This window comes from Phalangium opilio, unplaced genomic scaffold (genome assembly GCF_054372755.1).
Source record: "Phalangium opilio isolate 3A_F unplaced genomic scaffold, DU_Popi_V2 ptg000031l_1, whole genome shotgun sequence".
Classification (NCBI taxonomy): Eukaryota; Metazoa; Arthropoda; class Arachnida; order Opiliones; family Phalangiidae; genus Phalangium; species Phalangium opilio.
In genome coordinates, this window is record NW_028324158.1 from 2618079 (window position 1) to 2633389 (window position 15311).

The 15311-nt window shown below is 45.2% G+C and overlaps 59 non-coding genes across 59 annotated transcripts; all 59 read left to right on the forward strand.

The window, feature by feature from the left end:
- The first annotated feature begins 204 nt into the window (after positions 1 to 204).
- On the forward strand, positions 205 to 286 carry TRNAL-UAG (transfer RNA leucine (anticodon UAG)). Its single transcript has one exon. It is a non-coding gene; the product is annotated as a tRNA-Leu (tRNA).
- Positions 287 to 356: 70 nt separating this feature from the next.
- TRNAL-AAG (transfer RNA leucine (anticodon AAG)) lies at positions 357 to 438 on the forward strand. The gene has a single exon. It is a non-coding gene; the product is annotated as a tRNA-Leu (tRNA).
- A 374-nt stretch (positions 439 to 812) lies between these two features.
- Positions 813 to 894, forward strand: TRNAL-CAG (transfer RNA leucine (anticodon CAG)). The gene has a single exon. It is a non-coding gene; the product is annotated as a tRNA-Leu (tRNA).
- A 221-nt stretch (positions 895 to 1115) lies between these two features.
- Positions 1116 to 1197, forward strand: TRNAL-CAG (transfer RNA leucine (anticodon CAG)). Its single transcript has one exon. It is a non-coding gene; the product is annotated as a tRNA-Leu (tRNA).
- Positions 1198 to 1418: 221 nt separating this feature from the next.
- Positions 1419 to 1500, forward strand: TRNAL-UAG (transfer RNA leucine (anticodon UAG)). The gene has a single exon. It is a non-coding gene; the product is annotated as a tRNA-Leu (tRNA).
- Positions 1501 to 1570: 70 nt separating this feature from the next.
- On the forward strand, positions 1571 to 1652 carry TRNAL-AAG (transfer RNA leucine (anticodon AAG)). Its single transcript has one exon. It is a non-coding gene; the product is annotated as a tRNA-Leu (tRNA).
- A 222-nt stretch (positions 1653 to 1874) lies between these two features.
- Positions 1875 to 1956, forward strand: TRNAL-AAG (transfer RNA leucine (anticodon AAG)). Its single transcript has one exon. It is a non-coding gene; the product is annotated as a tRNA-Leu (tRNA).
- A 70-nt stretch (positions 1957 to 2026) lies between these two features.
- TRNAL-CAG (transfer RNA leucine (anticodon CAG)) lies at positions 2027 to 2108 on the forward strand. Its single transcript has one exon. It is a non-coding gene; the product is annotated as a tRNA-Leu (tRNA).
- A 221-nt stretch (positions 2109 to 2329) lies between these two features.
- On the forward strand, positions 2330 to 2411 carry TRNAL-UAG (transfer RNA leucine (anticodon UAG)). The gene has a single exon. It is a non-coding gene; the product is annotated as a tRNA-Leu (tRNA).
- A 70-nt stretch (positions 2412 to 2481) lies between these two features.
- Positions 2482 to 2563, forward strand: TRNAL-AAG (transfer RNA leucine (anticodon AAG)). Its single transcript has one exon. It is a non-coding gene; the product is annotated as a tRNA-Leu (tRNA).
- Positions 2564 to 2785: 222 nt separating this feature from the next.
- Positions 2786 to 2867, forward strand: TRNAL-AAG (transfer RNA leucine (anticodon AAG)). The gene has a single exon. It is a non-coding gene; the product is annotated as a tRNA-Leu (tRNA).
- A 70-nt stretch (positions 2868 to 2937) lies between these two features.
- On the forward strand, positions 2938 to 3019 carry TRNAL-CAG (transfer RNA leucine (anticodon CAG)). The gene has a single exon. It is a non-coding gene; the product is annotated as a tRNA-Leu (tRNA).
- Positions 3020 to 3240: 221 nt separating this feature from the next.
- TRNAL-CAG (transfer RNA leucine (anticodon CAG)) lies at positions 3241 to 3322 on the forward strand. The gene has a single exon. It is a non-coding gene; the product is annotated as a tRNA-Leu (tRNA).
- A 221-nt stretch (positions 3323 to 3543) lies between these two features.
- TRNAL-CAG (transfer RNA leucine (anticodon CAG)) lies at positions 3544 to 3625 on the forward strand. Its single transcript has one exon. It is a non-coding gene; the product is annotated as a tRNA-Leu (tRNA).
- A 70-nt stretch (positions 3626 to 3695) lies between these two features.
- On the forward strand, positions 3696 to 3777 carry TRNAL-AAG (transfer RNA leucine (anticodon AAG)). The gene has a single exon. It is a non-coding gene; the product is annotated as a tRNA-Leu (tRNA).
- A 70-nt stretch (positions 3778 to 3847) lies between these two features.
- On the forward strand, positions 3848 to 3929 carry TRNAL-CAG (transfer RNA leucine (anticodon CAG)). Its single transcript has one exon. It is a non-coding gene; the product is annotated as a tRNA-Leu (tRNA).
- A 221-nt stretch (positions 3930 to 4150) lies between these two features.
- TRNAL-AAG (transfer RNA leucine (anticodon AAG)) lies at positions 4151 to 4232 on the forward strand. The gene has a single exon. It is a non-coding gene; the product is annotated as a tRNA-Leu (tRNA).
- A 221-nt stretch (positions 4233 to 4453) lies between these two features.
- On the forward strand, positions 4454 to 4535 carry TRNAL-CAG (transfer RNA leucine (anticodon CAG)). Its single transcript has one exon. It is a non-coding gene; the product is annotated as a tRNA-Leu (tRNA).
- Positions 4536 to 4756: 221 nt separating this feature from the next.
- On the forward strand, positions 4757 to 4838 carry TRNAL-UAG (transfer RNA leucine (anticodon UAG)). Its single transcript has one exon. It is a non-coding gene; the product is annotated as a tRNA-Leu (tRNA).
- Positions 4839 to 4908: 70 nt separating this feature from the next.
- On the forward strand, positions 4909 to 4990 carry TRNAL-AAG (transfer RNA leucine (anticodon AAG)). The gene has a single exon. It is a non-coding gene; the product is annotated as a tRNA-Leu (tRNA).
- Positions 4991 to 5212: 222 nt separating this feature from the next.
- TRNAL-AAG (transfer RNA leucine (anticodon AAG)) lies at positions 5213 to 5294 on the forward strand. Its single transcript has one exon. It is a non-coding gene; the product is annotated as a tRNA-Leu (tRNA).
- Positions 5295 to 5364: 70 nt separating this feature from the next.
- TRNAL-UAG (transfer RNA leucine (anticodon UAG)) lies at positions 5365 to 5446 on the forward strand. Its single transcript has one exon. It is a non-coding gene; the product is annotated as a tRNA-Leu (tRNA).
- A 221-nt stretch (positions 5447 to 5667) lies between these two features.
- TRNAL-UAG (transfer RNA leucine (anticodon UAG)) lies at positions 5668 to 5749 on the forward strand. Its single transcript has one exon. It is a non-coding gene; the product is annotated as a tRNA-Leu (tRNA).
- Positions 5750 to 5819: 70 nt separating this feature from the next.
- On the forward strand, positions 5820 to 5901 carry TRNAI-AAU (transfer RNA isoleucine (anticodon AAU)). The gene has a single exon. It is a non-coding gene; the product is annotated as a tRNA-Ile (tRNA).
- A 372-nt stretch (positions 5902 to 6273) lies between these two features.
- Positions 6274 to 6355, forward strand: TRNAL-CAG (transfer RNA leucine (anticodon CAG)). Its single transcript has one exon. It is a non-coding gene; the product is annotated as a tRNA-Leu (tRNA).
- Positions 6356 to 6576: 221 nt separating this feature from the next.
- On the forward strand, positions 6577 to 6658 carry TRNAL-UAG (transfer RNA leucine (anticodon UAG)). Its single transcript has one exon. It is a non-coding gene; the product is annotated as a tRNA-Leu (tRNA).
- Positions 6659 to 6728: 70 nt separating this feature from the next.
- On the forward strand, positions 6729 to 6810 carry TRNAL-AAG (transfer RNA leucine (anticodon AAG)). The gene has a single exon. It is a non-coding gene; the product is annotated as a tRNA-Leu (tRNA).
- A 222-nt stretch (positions 6811 to 7032) lies between these two features.
- Positions 7033 to 7114, forward strand: TRNAL-AAG (transfer RNA leucine (anticodon AAG)). The gene has a single exon. It is a non-coding gene; the product is annotated as a tRNA-Leu (tRNA).
- Positions 7115 to 7184: 70 nt separating this feature from the next.
- TRNAL-CAG (transfer RNA leucine (anticodon CAG)) lies at positions 7185 to 7266 on the forward strand. The gene has a single exon. It is a non-coding gene; the product is annotated as a tRNA-Leu (tRNA).
- Positions 7267 to 7638: 372 nt separating this feature from the next.
- TRNAL-UAG (transfer RNA leucine (anticodon UAG)) lies at positions 7639 to 7720 on the forward strand. The gene has a single exon. It is a non-coding gene; the product is annotated as a tRNA-Leu (tRNA).
- A 70-nt stretch (positions 7721 to 7790) lies between these two features.
- On the forward strand, positions 7791 to 7872 carry TRNAL-AAG (transfer RNA leucine (anticodon AAG)). Its single transcript has one exon. It is a non-coding gene; the product is annotated as a tRNA-Leu (tRNA).
- A 70-nt stretch (positions 7873 to 7942) lies between these two features.
- Positions 7943 to 8024, forward strand: TRNAL-CAG (transfer RNA leucine (anticodon CAG)). Its single transcript has one exon. It is a non-coding gene; the product is annotated as a tRNA-Leu (tRNA).
- A 221-nt stretch (positions 8025 to 8245) lies between these two features.
- TRNAL-CAG (transfer RNA leucine (anticodon CAG)) lies at positions 8246 to 8327 on the forward strand. The gene has a single exon. It is a non-coding gene; the product is annotated as a tRNA-Leu (tRNA).
- Positions 8328 to 8397: 70 nt separating this feature from the next.
- TRNAL-AAG (transfer RNA leucine (anticodon AAG)) lies at positions 8398 to 8479 on the forward strand. The gene has a single exon. It is a non-coding gene; the product is annotated as a tRNA-Leu (tRNA).
- A 70-nt stretch (positions 8480 to 8549) lies between these two features.
- Positions 8550 to 8631, forward strand: TRNAL-CAG (transfer RNA leucine (anticodon CAG)). The gene has a single exon. It is a non-coding gene; the product is annotated as a tRNA-Leu (tRNA).
- Positions 8632 to 8852: 221 nt separating this feature from the next.
- Positions 8853 to 8934, forward strand: TRNAL-CAG (transfer RNA leucine (anticodon CAG)). The gene has a single exon. It is a non-coding gene; the product is annotated as a tRNA-Leu (tRNA).
- A 221-nt stretch (positions 8935 to 9155) lies between these two features.
- On the forward strand, positions 9156 to 9237 carry TRNAL-UAG (transfer RNA leucine (anticodon UAG)). Its single transcript has one exon. It is a non-coding gene; the product is annotated as a tRNA-Leu (tRNA).
- Positions 9238 to 9307: 70 nt separating this feature from the next.
- TRNAL-AAG (transfer RNA leucine (anticodon AAG)) lies at positions 9308 to 9389 on the forward strand. The gene has a single exon. It is a non-coding gene; the product is annotated as a tRNA-Leu (tRNA).
- Positions 9390 to 9459: 70 nt separating this feature from the next.
- Positions 9460 to 9541, forward strand: TRNAL-AAG (transfer RNA leucine (anticodon AAG)). The gene has a single exon. It is a non-coding gene; the product is annotated as a tRNA-Leu (tRNA).
- A 221-nt stretch (positions 9542 to 9762) lies between these two features.
- Positions 9763 to 9844, forward strand: TRNAL-CAG (transfer RNA leucine (anticodon CAG)). The gene has a single exon. It is a non-coding gene; the product is annotated as a tRNA-Leu (tRNA).
- Positions 9845 to 10065: 221 nt separating this feature from the next.
- TRNAL-UAG (transfer RNA leucine (anticodon UAG)) lies at positions 10066 to 10147 on the forward strand. The gene has a single exon. It is a non-coding gene; the product is annotated as a tRNA-Leu (tRNA).
- Positions 10148 to 10369: 222 nt separating this feature from the next.
- On the forward strand, positions 10370 to 10451 carry TRNAL-CAG (transfer RNA leucine (anticodon CAG)). Its single transcript has one exon. It is a non-coding gene; the product is annotated as a tRNA-Leu (tRNA).
- Positions 10452 to 10672: 221 nt separating this feature from the next.
- On the forward strand, positions 10673 to 10754 carry TRNAL-UAG (transfer RNA leucine (anticodon UAG)). The gene has a single exon. It is a non-coding gene; the product is annotated as a tRNA-Leu (tRNA).
- Positions 10755 to 10824: 70 nt separating this feature from the next.
- On the forward strand, positions 10825 to 10906 carry TRNAL-AAG (transfer RNA leucine (anticodon AAG)). Its single transcript has one exon. It is a non-coding gene; the product is annotated as a tRNA-Leu (tRNA).
- Positions 10907 to 11429: 523 nt separating this feature from the next.
- TRNAL-UAG (transfer RNA leucine (anticodon UAG)) lies at positions 11430 to 11511 on the forward strand. The gene has a single exon. It is a non-coding gene; the product is annotated as a tRNA-Leu (tRNA).
- Positions 11512 to 11581: 70 nt separating this feature from the next.
- Positions 11582 to 11663, forward strand: TRNAL-AAG (transfer RNA leucine (anticodon AAG)). Its single transcript has one exon. It is a non-coding gene; the product is annotated as a tRNA-Leu (tRNA).
- A 70-nt stretch (positions 11664 to 11733) lies between these two features.
- Positions 11734 to 11815, forward strand: TRNAL-AAG (transfer RNA leucine (anticodon AAG)). Its single transcript has one exon. It is a non-coding gene; the product is annotated as a tRNA-Leu (tRNA).
- Positions 11816 to 11885: 70 nt separating this feature from the next.
- Positions 11886 to 11967, forward strand: TRNAL-CAG (transfer RNA leucine (anticodon CAG)). Its single transcript has one exon. It is a non-coding gene; the product is annotated as a tRNA-Leu (tRNA).
- A 69-nt stretch (positions 11968 to 12036) lies between these two features.
- On the forward strand, positions 12037 to 12118 carry TRNAL-UAG (transfer RNA leucine (anticodon UAG)). Its single transcript has one exon. It is a non-coding gene; the product is annotated as a tRNA-Leu (tRNA).
- A 70-nt stretch (positions 12119 to 12188) lies between these two features.
- Positions 12189 to 12270, forward strand: TRNAL-AAG (transfer RNA leucine (anticodon AAG)). The gene has a single exon. It is a non-coding gene; the product is annotated as a tRNA-Leu (tRNA).
- Positions 12271 to 12340: 70 nt separating this feature from the next.
- Positions 12341 to 12422, forward strand: TRNAL-CAG (transfer RNA leucine (anticodon CAG)). Its single transcript has one exon. It is a non-coding gene; the product is annotated as a tRNA-Leu (tRNA).
- A 220-nt stretch (positions 12423 to 12642) lies between these two features.
- TRNAL-UAG (transfer RNA leucine (anticodon UAG)) lies at positions 12643 to 12724 on the forward strand. The gene has a single exon. It is a non-coding gene; the product is annotated as a tRNA-Leu (tRNA).
- A 523-nt stretch (positions 12725 to 13247) lies between these two features.
- TRNAL-AAG (transfer RNA leucine (anticodon AAG)) lies at positions 13248 to 13329 on the forward strand. The gene has a single exon. It is a non-coding gene; the product is annotated as a tRNA-Leu (tRNA).
- Positions 13330 to 13549: 220 nt separating this feature from the next.
- Positions 13550 to 13631, forward strand: TRNAL-CAG (transfer RNA leucine (anticodon CAG)). Its single transcript has one exon. It is a non-coding gene; the product is annotated as a tRNA-Leu (tRNA).
- A 221-nt stretch (positions 13632 to 13852) lies between these two features.
- On the forward strand, positions 13853 to 13934 carry TRNAL-AAG (transfer RNA leucine (anticodon AAG)). Its single transcript has one exon. It is a non-coding gene; the product is annotated as a tRNA-Leu (tRNA).
- Positions 13935 to 14307: 373 nt separating this feature from the next.
- TRNAL-AAG (transfer RNA leucine (anticodon AAG)) lies at positions 14308 to 14389 on the forward strand. The gene has a single exon. It is a non-coding gene; the product is annotated as a tRNA-Leu (tRNA).
- Positions 14390 to 14458: 69 nt separating this feature from the next.
- On the forward strand, positions 14459 to 14540 carry TRNAL-CAG (transfer RNA leucine (anticodon CAG)). Its single transcript has one exon. It is a non-coding gene; the product is annotated as a tRNA-Leu (tRNA).
- Positions 14541 to 14760: 220 nt separating this feature from the next.
- Positions 14761 to 14842, forward strand: TRNAL-UAG (transfer RNA leucine (anticodon UAG)). The gene has a single exon. It is a non-coding gene; the product is annotated as a tRNA-Leu (tRNA).
- A 70-nt stretch (positions 14843 to 14912) lies between these two features.
- On the forward strand, positions 14913 to 14994 carry TRNAL-AAG (transfer RNA leucine (anticodon AAG)). Its single transcript has one exon. It is a non-coding gene; the product is annotated as a tRNA-Leu (tRNA).
- Positions 14995 to 15311: the final 317 nt, after the last annotated feature.

Consider the following 15311-nt stretch of genomic DNA (forward strand, 5'->3'; position numbering starts at 1 on the left):
AGTTTAATAACATGAGGCTCTTGCTCATCTGTCTGAGCTGACGTGTGTGTTCAGGTAGAGTGGCCGTGTGGTCTAAGGTGCTGGTTTCAGGTATCAGTCTCTTCGGAGGCGTGGATTCGAATCTCACCCCTATCAGTCTGTTGTGTTTTTAAGAATTGTAAAATGAAGATTTTGCTGAATAGACTGAGTTTACTTATGTTTTCAGGTAGAGTGGCCGAGTGGTCTAAGGCGCTGGTTTTAGGCACCAGTCTCTTCGGAGGCGTGGGTTCGAATCCCACCTCTATCAGACTCATGCATTTTGTTTGTTTAATAACATGAAGCTCTTGCTTATTTGTCTTAGTTGACGAGTGTGTTCAGGTAGAGTGGCTGATTGGTCTAAGGCGCTGGTTTAAGGCACCAGTCTCTTTGGAGGCGTGGGTTCGAATCCCACCTCTATCAGACTCATGCATTTTCTTAGTTTAATAACATGAAGCTCTTGCTTATTTGTCTGAGTTGACAAGTGTGTTCAGGTAGAGTGGCCGAGTGGTTTAAGGCGCTGGATTCAGGTACCAGTCTCTTCGGAGGCGTAGGTTCGAATCCCTCCTCTATCAGATTCACGCATTTTCATAGTTTAATAACATGAAGCTCTTGCTCATTTGTCTGAGCTGACGTTTGTGTTCAGGTAGAGTGGCCGTGTGGTCTAAGGCGCTGGTTTAAGGCACAAGTCTCTTCGAAGGCGTGGGTTCGAATCCCACCTCTATCAGTCTCATGCATTTTCTTAGTTTAATAACATGAAGCTCTTGCTTATTTGTCTGAGTTGACAAGTGTGTTCAGGTAAGGTGGCCGAGTGGTCTAAGGCGCTGGAATCAGGTTCCAGTCTCTTCGGAGGCGTGGGTTCGAATCCCACCTCTATCAGATTCATGCATTTTCATAGTTTAGTAACATGAAGCTCTTGCTCATTTGTCTGAGCTGACGTTTGTGTTCAGGAAGAGTGGCCGTGTGGTCTAAGGTGCTGGTTTCAGGTACCAGTCTCTTCGGAGGCGTGGTTTCGAATCTCACCTCTATCAGTCTGTTGTGTTTTTAAGAATTTTAAAGTGAAGATTTTGCTTAATAGACTGAGTTTACTTTTGTTTTCAGGTAGAGTGGCCGAGTGGTCTAAGGCGCTGGTTTCAGGTACCAGTCTCTTCGGAGGCGTGGGTTAGAATCCCACCTCTATCAGATTCATTCATTTTCATAGTTTAATAACATGAGGCTCTTGCTCATCTGTCTGAGCTGACGTGTGTGTTCAGGTAGAGTGGCCGTGTGGTCTAAGGTGCTGGTTTCAGGTATCAGTCTCTTCGGAGGCGTGGATTCGAATCTCACCCCTACCAGTCTGTTGTGTTTTTAAGAATTGTAAAATGAAGATTTTGCTGAATAGACTGAGTTTACTTATGTTTTCAGGTAGAGTGGCCGAGTGGTCTAAGGCGCTGGTTTTAGGCACCAGTCTCTTCGGAGGCGTGGGTTCGAATCCCACCTCTATCAGACTCATGCATTTTGTTTGTTTAATAACATGAAGCTCTTGCTTATTTGTCTTAGTTGACGAGTGTGTTCAGGTAGAGTGGCTGATTGGTCTAAGGCGCTGGTTTAAGGCACCAGTCTCTTTGGAGGCGTGGGTTCGAATCCCACCTCTATCAGACTCATGCATTTTCTTAGTTTAATAACATGAAGCTCTTGCTTATTTGTCTGAGTTGACAAGTGTGTTCAGGTAGAGTGGCCGAGTGGTTTAAGGCGCTGGATTCAGGTACCAGTCTCTTCGGAGGCGTAGGTTCGAATCCCTCCTCTATCAGATTCACGCATTTTCATAGTTTAATAACATGAAGCTCTTGCTCATTTGTCTGAGCTGACGTTTGTGTTCAGGTAGAGTGGCCGTGTGGTCTAAGGCGCTGGTTTAAGGCACCAGTCTCTTCGGAGGCGTGGGTTCGAATCCCACCTCTATCACACTCATGCATTTTCTTAGTTTAATAACATGAAGCTCTTGCTTATTTGTCTGAGTTGACAAGTGTGTTCAGGTAGGGTGGCCGAGTGGTCTAAGGCGCTGGTTTCAGGTACCAGTCTCTTCGGAGGCGTGGGTTAGAATCCCACCTCTATCAGATTCATTCATTTTCATAGTTTAATAACATGAGGCTCTTGCTCATCTGTCTGAGCTGACGTGTGTGTTCAGGTAGAGTGGCCGTGTGGTCTAAGGTGCTGGTTTCAGGTATCAGTCTCTTCGGAGGCGTGGATTCGAATCTCACCCCTACCAGTCTGTTGTGTTTTTAAGAATTGTAAAATGAAGATTTTGCTGAATAGACTGAGTTTACTTATGTTTTCAGGTAGAGTGGCCGAGTGGTCTAAGGCGCTGGTTTTAGGCACCAGTCTCTTCGGAGGCGTGGGTTCGAATCCCACCTCTATCAGACTCATGCATTTTGTTTGTTTAATAACATGAAGCTCTTGCTTATTTGTCTTAGTTGACGAGTGTGTTCAGGTAGAGTGGCTGATTGGTCTAAGGCGCTGGTTTAAGGCACCAGTCTCTTTGGAGGCGTGGGTTCGAATCCCACCTCTATCAGACTCATGCATTTTCTTAGTTTAATAACATGAAGCTCTTGCTTATTTGTCTGAGTTGACAAGTGTGTTCAGGTAGAGTGGCCGAGTGGTTTAAGGCGCTGGATTCAGGTACCAGTCTCTTCGGAGGCGTAGGTTCGAATCCCTCCTCTATCAGATTCACGCATTTTCATAGTTTAATAACATGAAGCTCTTGCTCATTTGTCTGAGCTGACGTTTGTGTTCAGGTAGAGTGGCCGTGTGGTCTAAGGCGCTGGTTTAAGGCACCAGTCTCTTCGGAGGCGTGGGTTCGAATCCCACCTCTATCACACTCATGCATTTTCTTAGTTTAATAACATGAAGCTCTTGCTTATTTGTCTGAGTTGACAAGTGTGTTCAGGTAGGGTGGCCGAGTGGTCTAAGGCGCTGGATTCAGGTTCCAGTCTCTTCGGAGGCGTGGGTTCGAATCCCACCTCTATCAGATTCATGCATTTTCATAGTTTAGTAACATGAAGCTCTTGCTCATTTGTCTGAGCTGACGTTTGTGTTCAGGAAGAGTGGCCGTGTGGTCTAAGGTGCTGGTTTCAGGTACCAGTCTCTTCGGAGGCGTGGTTTCGAATCTCACCTCTATCAGTCTGTTGTGTTTTTAAGAATTTTAAAGTGAAGATTTTGCTTAATAGACTGAGTTTACTTTTGTTTTCAGGTAGAGTGGCCGAGTGGTCTAAGGCGCTGGTTTCAGGTACCAGTCTCTTCGGAGGCGTGGGTTAGAATCCCACCTCTATCAGATTCATGCATTTTCATAGTTTAATAACATGAGGCTCTTGCTCATCTGTCTGAGCTGACGTGTGTGTTCAGGTAGAGTGGCCGTGTGGTCTAAGGTGCTGGTTTCAGGTATCAGTCTCTTCGGAGGCGTGGATTCGAATCTCACCCCTACCAGTCTGTTGTGTTTTTAAGAATTGTAAAATGAAGATTTTGCTGAATAGACTGAGTTTACTTATGTTTTCAGATAGAGTGGCCGAGTGGTCTAAGGCGCTGGATTCAGGTACCAGTCTCTTCGGAGGCGTAGTTTCGAATCCTACCTCTATCAGATTCACGCATTTTCATAGTTTAATAACATGAAGCTCTTGCTCATTTGTCTGAGCTGACGTTTGTGTTCAGGTAGAGTGGCCGTGTGGTCTAAGGCGCTGGTTTAAGGCACCAGTCTCTTCGGAGGCGTGGGTTCGAATCCCACCTCTATCAGACTCATGCATTTTCTTAGTTTAATAACATGAAGCTCTTGCTTATTTGTCTAAGTTGACAAGTGTGTTCAGGTAGAGTGGCCGAGTGGTCTAAGGCGCTGGATTCAGGTACCAGTCTCTTCGGAGGCGTGGGTTCGAATCCCACCTCTATCAGATTCATGCATTTTCATAGTTTAATAACATGAAGCTCTTGCTCATTTGTCTGAGCTGACGTTTGTGTTCAGGTAGAGTGGCCGTTTGGTCTAAGGTGCTGGTTTCAGGTACCAGTCTATTCGGAGGCGTGGTTTCGAATCTCACCTCTATCAGTCTGTTGTGTTTTTAAGAATTTTAAAGTGAAGATTTTGCTTAATAGACTGAATTTACTTTTGTTTTCAGGTAGAGTGGCCGAGTGGTCTAAGGCGCTGGTTTAAGGCACCAGTCTCTTCGGAGGCGTGGGTTCGAATCCCACCTCTATCAGATTCATGCATTTTCTTAGTTTAATAACATGAAGCTCTTGCTTATTTGTCTGAGTTGACGAGTGTGTTCAGGTAGAGTGGCCGTGTGGTCTAAGGTGCTGGTTTCAGGTACCAGTCTCTTCGGAGGCGTGGTTTCGAATCTCACCTCCATCAGTCTGTTGTGTTTTTAAGAATTTTAAAGTGAAGATTTTGCTTAATAGACTGAGTTTACTTTTGTTTTCAGGTAGAGTGGCCGAGTGGTCTAAGGCGCTGGTTTCAGGTACCAGTCTCTTCGGATGCGTGGGTTCGAATCTCACCTCTATCAGGTTCATGCATTTTCATAGTTTAATAACATGAGGCTCTTGCTCATTTGTCTGAGCTGACGTGTGTGTTCAGGTAGAGTGGCCGTGTGGTCTAAGGTGCTGGTTTCAGGTACCAGTCTCTTCGGAGGCGTGGGTTCGAATCTCACCCCTATCAGTCTGTTGTGTTTTTAAGAATTGTAAAATGAAGATTTTGCTGAATAGACTGAGTTTACTTATGTTTTCAGGTAGAGTGGCCGAGTGGTCTAAGGCGCTGGTTTTAGGCACCAGTCTCTTCGGAGGCGTGGGTTCGAATCCCACCTCTATCAGACTCATGCATTTTGCTAGTTTAATAACATGAAGCTCTTGCTTATTTGTCTTAGTTGGCGAGTGTGTTCAGGTAGAGTGGCCGATTGGTCTAAGGCGCTGGTTTAAGGCACCAGTCTCTTTGGAGGCGTGGGTTCGAATCCCACCTCTATCAGACTCATGCATTTTCTTAGTTTAATAACATGAAGCTCTTGCTTATTTGTCTGAGTTGACAAGTGTATTCAGGAAGAGTGGCTGAGTGGTCTAAGGCGCTGGATTCAGGTACCAGTCTCTTCGGAGGCGTAGTTTCGAATCCTACCTCTATCAGATTCACGCATTTTCATAGTTTAATAACATGAAGCTCTTGCTCATTTGTCTGAGCTGACGTTTGTGTTCAGGTAGAGTGGCCGTGTGGTCTAAGACGCTGGTTTAAGGCACCAGTCTCTTCGGAGGCGTGGGTTCGAATCCCACCTCTATCAGACTCATGCATTTTCTTAGTTTAATAACATGAAGCTCTTGCTTATTTGTCTAAGTTGACAAGTGTGTTCAGGTAGAGTGGCCGAGTGGTCTAAGGCGCTGGATTTAGGTACCAGTCTCTTCGGAGGCGTGGGTTCGAATCCCAACTCTATCAGATTCATGCATTTTCATAGTTTAATAACATGAAGCTCTTGCTCATTTGTCTGAGCTGACGTTTGTGTTCAGGTAGAGTGGCCGTTTGGTCTAAGGTGCTGGTTTCAGGTACCAGTCTATTCGGAGGCGTGGTTTCGAATCTCACCTCTATCAGTCTGTTGTGTTTTTAAGAATTTTAAAGTGAAGATTTTGCTTAATAGACTGAGTTTACTTTTGTTTTCAGGTAGAGTGGCCGAGTGGTCTAAGGCGCTGGTTTTAGGCACCGGTCTCTTCGAAGGCGTGGGTTCGAATCCCACCTCTATCAGACTCATGCATTTTGCTAGTTTAATAACATGAAGCTCTAGCTTATTTGTCTTAGTTGACGTGTGTGTTCAGGTAGAGTGGCCGAGTGGTCTAAGGCGCTGGTTTAATGCACCAGTCTCTTCGGAGGCGTGGGTTCGAATCCCACCTCTATCAGATTCATGCATTTTCTTAGTTTAATAACATGAAGCTCTTGCTTATTTGTCTGAGTTGACGAGTGTGTTCAGGTAGAGTGGCCGTGTGGTCTAAGGTGCTGGTTTCAGGTACCAGTCTCTTCGGAGGCGTGGTTTCGAATCTCACCTCCATCAGTCTGTTGTGTTTTTAAGAATTTTAAAGTGAAGATTTTGCTTAATAGACTGAGTTTACTTTTGTTTTCAGGTAGAGTGGCCGAGTGGTCTAAGGCGCTGGTTTCAGGTACCAGTCTCTTCGGATGCGTGGGTTCGAATCTCACCCCTATCAGTCTGTTGTGTTTTTAAGAATTGTAAAATGAAGGTTTTGCTGAATAGACTGAGTTTACTTATGTTTTCAGGTAGAGTGGCCGAGTGGTCTAAGGCGCTGGTTTCAGGTACCAGTCTCTTCGGAGGCGTGGGTTAGAATCCCACCTCTATCAGGTTCATGCATTTTCATAGTTTAATAACATGAGGCTCTTGCTCATTTGTCTGAGCTGACGTGTGTGTTCAGGTAGAGTGGCCGTGTGGTCTAAGGTGCTGGTTTCAGGTACCAGTCTCTTCGGAGGCGTGGGTTCGAATCTCACCCCTATCAGTCTGTTGTGTTTTTAAGAATTGTAAAATGAAGATTTTGCTGAATAGACTGAGTTTACTTATGTTTCCAGGTAGAGTGGCCGAGTGGTCTAAGGCGCTGGTTTTAGGCACCAGTCTCTTCGGAGGCGTGGGTTCGAATCCCACCTCTATCAGACTCATGCATTTTGCTAGTTTAATAACATGAAGCTCTTGCTTATTTGTCTTAGTTGGCGAGTGTGTTCAGGTAGAGTGGCCGATTGGTCTAAGGCGCTGGTTTAAGGCACCAGTCTCTTTGGAGGCGTGGGCTCGAATCCCACCTCTATCAGACTCATGCATTTTCTTAGTTTAATAACATGAAGCTCTTGCTTATTTGTCTGAGTTGACAAGTGTATTCAGGAAGAGTGGCTGAGTGGTCTAAGGCGCTGGATTCAGGTACCAGTCTCTTCGGAGGCGTAGTTTCGAATCCTACCTCTATCAGATTCACGCATTTTCATAGTTTAATAACATGAAGCTCTTGCTCATTTGTCTGAGCTGACGTTTGTGTTCAGGTAGAGTGGCCGTGTGGTCTAAGGCGCTGGTTTAAGGCACCAGTCTCTTCGGAGGCGTGGGTTCGAATCCCACCTCTATCAGACTCATGCATTTTCTTAGTTTAATAACATGAAGCTCTTGCTTATTTGTCTAAGTTGACAAGTGTGTTCAGGTAGAGTGGCCGAGTGGTCTAAGGCGCTGGATTCAGGTACCAGTCTCTTCGGAGGCGTGGGTTCGAATCCCAACTCTATCAGATTCATGCATTTTCATAGTTTAATAACATGAAGCTCTTGCTCATTTGTCTGAGCTGACGTTTGTGTTCAGGTAGAGTGGCCGTTTGGTCTAAGGTGCTGGTTTCAGGTACCAGTCTATTCGGAGGCGTGGTTTCGAATCTCACCTCTATCAGTCTGTTGTGTTTTTAAGAATTTTAAAGTGAAGATTTTGCTTAATAGACTGAGTTTACTTTTGTTTTCAGGTAGAGTGGCCGAGTGGTCTAAGGCGCTGGTTTCAGGTACCAGTCTCTTCGGATGCGTGGGTTCGAATCTCACCCCTATCAGTCTGTTGTGTTTTTAAGAATTGTAAAATGAAGGTTTTGCTGAATAGACTGAGTTTACTTATGTTTTCAGGTAGAGTGGCCGAGTGGTCTAAGGCGCTGGTTTTAGGCACCGGTCTCTTCGGAGGCGTGGGGTCGAATCCCACCTCTATCAGAATCATGCATTTTGTTAGTTTAATAACATGAAGCTCTTGCTTATTTGTCTTAGTTGACGTGTGTGGTCAGGTAGAGTGGCCGATTGGTCTAAGGCGCTGGTTTAAGGCACCAATCTCTTCGGAGGCGTGGGTTCGAATCCCACCTCTATCAGACTCATGCATTTTCTTAGTTTAATAACATGAAGCTCTTGCTTATTTGTCTGAGTTGACGAGTGTGTTCAGGTAGAGTGGCCGAGTGGTCTAAGGCGCTGGATTCAGGTACCAGTCTCTTCGGAGGCGTGGGTTCGAATCCCACCTCTATCAGATTCATGCATTTTCATAGTTTAGTAACATGAAGCTCCTGCTCATTTGTCTGAGCTGACGTTTGTGTTCAGGTAGAGTGGCCGTGTGGTCGAAGGTGCTGGTTTCAGGTACCAGTCTCTTCGGAGGCGTGGTTTCGAATCTCACCTCTATCAGTCTGTTGTGTTTTTAAGAATTTTAAAGTGAAGATTTTGCTTAATAGACTGAGTTTACTTTTGTTTTCAGGTAGAGTGGCCGAGTGGTCTAAGGCGCTGGTTTCAGGTACCAGTCTGTTCGGAGGCGTGGGGTCGAATCCCACCTCTATCAGAATCATGCATTTTGTTAGTTTAATAACATGAAACTCTTGCTTATTTGTCTTAGTTGACGTGTGTGGTCAGGTAGAGTGGCCGATTGGTCTAAGGCGCTGGTTTAAGGCACCAATCTCTTCGGAGGCGTGGGTTCGAATCCCACCTCTATCAGACTCATGCATTTTCTTAGTTTAATAACATGAAGCTCTTGCTTATTTGTCTGAGTTGACGAGTGTGTTCAGGTAGAGTGGCCGAGTGGTCTAAGGCGCTGGATTCAGGTACCAGTCTCTTCGGAGGCGTGGGTTCGAATCCCACCTCTATCAGATTCATGCATTTTCATAGTTTAGTAACATGAAGCTCCTGCTCATTTGTCTGAGCTGACGTTTGTGTTCAGGTAGAGTGGCCGTGTGGTCGAAGGTGCTGGTTTCAGGTACCAGTCTCTTCGGAGGCGTGGTTTCGAATCTCACCTCTATCAGTCTGTTGTGTTTTTAAGAATTTTAAAGTGAAGATTTTGCTTAATAGACTGAGTTTACTTTTGTTTTCAGGTAGAGTGGCCGAGTGGTCTAAGGCGCTGGTTTCAGGTACCAGTCTGTTCGGAGGCGTGGGTTAGAATCCCACCTCTATCAGATTCATGCATTTTCATAGTTTAATAACATGAGGCTCTTGCTCATTTGTCTGAGCTGACGTGTGTGTTCAGGTAGAGTGGCCGTGTGGTCTAAGGTGCTGGTTTCAGGTACCAGTCTCTTCGGAGGCGTGGGTTCGAATCTCAACCCTACCAGTCTGTTGTGTTTTTAAGAATTGTAAAATGAAGATTTTGCTGAATAGACTGAGTTTACTTATGTTTTCAGGTAGAGTGGCCGAGTGGTCTAAGGCGCTGGTTTTAGGCACCAGTCTCTTCGGAGGCGTGGGTTCGAATCCCACCTCTATCAGACTCATGCATTTTGTTAGTTTAATAACATGAAGCTCTTGCTTATTTGTCTTAGTTGGCGAGTGTGTTCAGGTAGAGTGGCCGATTGGTCTAAGGCGCTGGTTTAAGGCACCAGTATCTTTGGAGGCGTGGGTTCGAATCCCACCTCTATCAGACTCATGCATTTTCTTAGTTTAATAACATGAAGCTCTTGCTTATTTGTCTGAGTTGACAAGTGTGTTCAGGAAGTGTGGCCGAGTGGTCTAAGGCGCTGGATTAAGGTTCCAGTCTCTTCGGAGGCGTGGGTTCGAATCCCACCTCTATCAGATTCATGCATTTTCATAGTTTAGTAACATGAAGCTCTTGCTCATTTGTCTGAGCTGACGTTTGTGTTCAGGTAGAGTGGCCGTGTGGTCTAAGGTGCTGGTTTCAGGTACCAGTCTCTTCGGAGGCGTGGTTTTGAATCTCACCTCTATCAGTCTGTTGTGTTTTTAAGAATTTTAAAGTGAAGATTTTGCTTAATAGACTGAGTTTACTTTTGTTTTCAGGTAGAGTGGCCGAGTGGTCTAAGGCGCTGGTTTCAGATACCAGTCTCTTCGGAGGCGTGGGTTAGAATCCCACCTCTATCAGATTCATGCATTTTCATAGTTTAATAACATGAGGCTCTTGCTCATTTGTCTGAGCTGACGTGTGTGTTCAGGTAGAGTGGCCGTGTGGTCTAAGGTGATGGTTTCAGGTATCAGTCTCTTCGGAGGCTTGATTTCGAATCTCACCCCTATCAGTCTGTTGTGTTTTTAAGAATTTTAAAATGAAGATTTTGCTGAATAGACTGAGTTTTCTTATGTTTTCAGGTAGAGTGGCCGAGTGGTCTAAGGCGCTGGTTTTAGGCACCAGTCTCTTCGGAGGCGTGGGTTCGAATCCCACCTCTATCAGATTCACGCATTTTCATAGTTTAATAACATGAAGCTCTTGCTCATTTGTCTGAGCTGACGTTTGTGTTCAGGTAGAGTGGCCGTGTGGTCTAAGGCGCTGGTTTAAGGCACCAGTCTCTTCGGAGGCGAGGGTTCGAATCCCAACTCTATCAGACTCATGCATTTTCTTAGTTTAATAACATGAAGCTCTTGCTTATTTGTCTAAGTTGACAAGTGTGTTCAGGTAGAGTGGCCGAGTGGTCTAAGGCGCTGGATTCAGGTACCAGTCTCTTCGGAGGCGTGGGTTCGAATCCCACCTCTATCAGATTCATGCATTTTCATAGTTTAATAACATGAAGCTCTTGCTCATTTGTCTGAGCTGACGTTTGTGTTCAGGTAGAGTGGCCGTGTGGTCTAAGGTGCTGGTTTCAGGTACCAGTCTATTCGGAGGCGTGGTTTCGAATCTCACCTCTATCAGTCTGTTGTGTTTTTAAGAATTTTAAAGTGAAGATTTTGCTTAATAGACTGAGTTTACTTTTGTTTTCAGGTAGAGTGGCCGAGTGGTCTAAGGCGCTGGTTTTAGGCACCGGTCTCTTCGAAGGCGTGGGTTCGAATCCCACCTCTATCAGACTCATGCATTTTGTTAGTTTAATAACATGAAGCTCTAGCTTATTTGTCTTAGTTGACATGTGTGTTCAGGTAGAGTGGCCGAGTGGTCTAAGGCGCTGGTTTAAGACACCAGTCTCTTCGGAGGCGTGGGTTCGAATCCCACCTCTATCAGATTCATGCATTTTCATAGTTTAATAACATGAAGCTCTTGCTCATTTGTCTGAGCTGACGTTTGTGTTCAGGTAGAGTGGCCGTGTGGTCTAAGGTGCTGGTTTCAGGTACCAATCTCTTCGGAGGCGTGGTTTCGAATCTCACCTCTATCAGTCTGTTGTGTTTTTAAGAATTTTAAAGTGAAGATTTTGCTTAATAGACTGAGTTTACTTTTGTTTTCAGGTAGAGTGGCCGAGTGGTCTAAGGCGCTGGTTTCAGGTACCAGTCTCTTCGGATGCGTGGGTTCGAATCTCACCCCATTCAGTCTGTTGTATTTTTAAGAATTGTAAAATGAAGATTTTGCTGAATAGACTTAGTTTACTTTTGTTTTCAGGTAGAGTGGCCGAGTGGTCTAAGGCGTTGGTTTCAGGTACCAGTCTCTTCGGATGCGTGGGTTCGAATCTCACCCCTATCAGTCTGTTGTGTTTTTAAGAATTGTAAAATGAAGATTTTGCTGAATAGACTGAGTTTTCTTATGTTTTCAGGTAGAGTGGCCGAGTGGTCTAAGGCGCTGGTTTTAGGCACCAGTCTCTTCGGAGGCGTGGGTTCGAATCCCACCTCTATCAGACTCATGCATTTTGTTAGTTTAATGACATGAAGCTCTTGCTTATTTGTCTTAGTTGACGTGTGTGTTCAGGTAGAGTGGCCGAGTGGTCTAAGGCGTTGGTTTAAGGCACCAGTCTCTTCGGAGGCGTGGGTTCGAATCCCACCTCTATCAGACTCATGCATTTTGTTAGTTTAATGACATGAAGCTCTTGCTTATTTGTCTTAGTTGACGTGTGTGTTCAGGTAGAGTGGCCGAGTGGTCTAAGGCGTTGGTTTAAGGCACCAGTCTCTTCGGAGGCGTGGGTTCGAATCCCACCTCTATCAGACTCATGCATTATCTTAGTTTAATAACATGAAGCTCTTGCTTATTTGTCTGAGTTGACAAGTGTGTTCAGGTAGAGTGGCCGAGTGGTCTAAGGCGCTGGTTTCAGGTACCAGTCTCTTCGGAGGCGTGGGTTCGAATCTCACCCCTATCAGTCTGTTGTGTTTTTAAGAATTGTAAAATGAAGATTTTGCTGATTAGACTGAGTTTACTTATGTTTTCAGGTAGAGTGGCCGAGTGGTCTAAGGCGCTGGTTTTAGGCACCAGTCTCTTCGGAGGCGTGGGTTCGATTCACACCTCTATCAGACTCATGCATTTTCTTGGTTTAATAACATGAAGTTCTTGCTTATTTGTCTGAGTTGACAAGTGTGTTCAGGTAGAGTGGCCGAGTGGTCTAAGGCGCTGGTTTAAGGCATCAGTCTCTTCGGAGGCGTGGGTTCGAATCCCACCTCTATCAGACTCATGCATTTTCTTGGTTTAATAACATGAAGTTCTTGCTTATTTGTCTGAGTTGACAAGTGTGTTCAGGTAGAGTGGCCGAGTGGTCTAAGGCGCTGGATTCAGGTACCAGTCTCTTCGGAGGCGTGGGTTCGAATCCCACCTCTATCAGAATCATGCATTTTTATAGTTTAATAACATGAAGCACTTGCTCATTTGTCTGAGCTGACGTGTGTGTTCAGTTAGAGTGGCCGTGTTTTCTAAGGTGTTGGTTTCAGGTACCAGTCTCTTCGGAGGCGTGGTTTCGATCTCACTTCTATCAGTCTGTTGTGTTTTTAAGAATTTTAAAGTGAAGATTTTGCTTAATAGACTGAGTTTACTTTTGTTTTCAGGTAGAGTGGCCGAGTGGTCTAAGGCGCTGGTTTTAGGCACCGGTCTCTTCGGAGGCGTGGGGTCGAATCCCACCTCTATCAGACTCATGATTTTGTTAGTTTAATAACATGAAGCTCTTGCTTATTTGTCTTAGTTGACGTGTGTGTTCAGGTAGAGTGGCCGTGTGGTCTAAGGTGCTGGTTTCAGGTACCAGTCTCTTCGGAGGCGTGGTTTCGAATCTCACCCCTATCAGTCTGTTGTGTTTTTAAGAATTGTAAAATGAAGATTTTGCTGAATAGACTTAGTTTACTTTTGTTTTGAGGTAGAGTGGCCGAGTGGTCTAAAGCGCTGGTTTCAGGTACCAGTCTCTTCGGAGGCGTGGGGTCGAATCTCACCTCTATCAGACTCATGCATTTTCTTAGTTTAATAACATGAAGCTCTTGCTTATTTGTCTGAGTTGACAAGTGTGTTCAGGTAGAGTGGCCGAGTGGTCTAAGGCGCTGGTTTCAGGTACCAGTCTCTTCGGAGGCGTGGGGTCGAATCTCACCCCTATCAGTCTGTTGTGTTTTTAAGAATTATAAAATGAAGATTTTGCTGAATAGACTGAGTTTTCTTATGTTTTCAGGTAGAGTGGCCGAGTGGTCTAAGGCGCTGGTTTAAGGCACCAGTCTCTTCGGAGGCATGGGTTCGAATCCCACCTCTATCTGACTCATGCATTTTCTTAGTTTAATAACATGAACTCTTGCTTATTTGTCTGAGTTGACAAGTGTGTTCAGGTAGAGTGGCCGAGTGGTCTAAGGCGCTGGTTTCAGGTACCAGTCTCTTCGGAGGCGTCGGTTCGAATCTCACCCCTTTCAGTCTGTTGTGTTGTTAAGAATTGTAAAATGAAGATTTTGCTGAATAGACTGAGTTTACTTATATTTTCAGGTAGAGTGGCCGAGTGGTCTAAGGCGCTGGTTTCAGGTACCAGTCTCTTCGGAGGCGTGGGTTCGAATCTCACCCCTATCAGTCTGTTGTGTTTTTAAGAATTGTAAAATGAATATTTTGCTGAATAGACTTAGTTTACTTTTGTTTTCAGGTAGAGTGGCCGAGCGGTCTAAGGCGCTGGTTTAAGGCACCGGTCTCTTCGAAGGCGTCGGTTCGAATCCCACCTCTATCAGACTCATGCATTTTGTTAGTTTAATAACATGAATCTCTTGCTTATTTGTCTTAGTTGACGTGTGTGTTCAGGTAGAGTGGCCGAGTGGTCTAAGGCGCTGGTTCAAGGCACCAGTCTCTTCGGAGGCGTGGGTTCGAATCCCACCTCTATCAGACTCATGCATTTTCTTAGTTTAATAACATGAAGCTCTTGCTTATTTGTCTGAGTTGACAAGTGTGTTCAGGTAGAGTGGCCGAGTGGTCTAAAGCGCTGGTTTCAGGTACCAGTCTCTTCGGAGGCGTGGGGTCGAATCTCACCTCTATCAGACTCATGCATTTTCTTAGTTTAATAACATGAAGCTCTTGCTTATTTGTCTGAGTTGACAAGTGTGTTCAGGTAGAGTGGCCGAGTGGTCTAAGGCGCTGGTTTCAGGTACCAGTCTCTTCGGAGGCGTGGGGTCGAATCTCACCCCTATCAGTCTGTTGTGTTTTTAAGAATTATAAAATGAAGATTTTGCTGAATAGACTGAGTTTTCTTATGTTTTCAGGTAGAGTGGCCGAGTGGTCTAAGGCGCTGGTTTAAGGCACCAGTCTCTTCGGAGGCATGGGTTCGAATCCCACCTCTATCTGACTCATGCATTTTCTTAGTTTAATAACATGAGCTCTTGCTTATTTGTCTGAGTTGACAAGTGTGTTCAGGTAGAGTGGCCGAGTGGTCTAAGGCGCTGGATTCAGGTACCAGTCTCTTCGGAGGCGTGGGTTCGAATCCCACCTCTATCAGAATCATGCATTTTCATAGTTTAATAACATGAAGCACTTGCTCATTTGTCTGAGCTGACGTGTGTGTTCAGTTAGAGTGGCCGTGTTTTCTAAGGTGTTGGTTTCAGGTACCAGTCTCTTCGGAGGCGTGATTTCGATCTCACTTCTATCAGTCTGTTGTGTTTTTAAGAATTTTAAAGTGAAGATTTTGCTTAATAGACTGAGTTTACTTTTGTTTTCAGGTGGAGTGGCCGAGTGGTCTAAGGCGCTGGTTTTAGGCACCGGTCTCTTCGGAGGCGTGGGGTCGAATCCCACCTCTATCAGACTCATGCATTTTGTTAGTTTAATAACATGAAGCTCTTGCTTATTTGTCTTAGTTGACGTGTGTGTTCAGGTAGAGTGGCCGAGTGGTCTAAGGCGCTGGTTTAAGGCACCAGTCTCTTCGGAGGCGTGGGTTCAAATCCCACCTCTATCAGACTGATGCATTTTCTTAGTTTAATAACATGAAGCTCTTGCTCATTTGTCTGAGCTGCCGTGTGTGTTCTGGTAGAGTGGCCGTGTGGTCTAAGGTGCTGGTTTCAGGTACCAGTCTCTTCGGAGGCGTGGTTTCGAATCTCACCCCTATCAGTCTGTTGTGTTTTTAAGAATTGTAAAATGAAGATTTTGCTGAATAGTCTTAGTTTACTTTTGTTTTCAGGTAGAGTGGCAGAGTGGTCTAAGGCGCTGGTTTAAGGCACCGGTCTCTTCGAAGGCGTCGGTTCGAATCCCACCTCTATCAGACTCATGCATTTT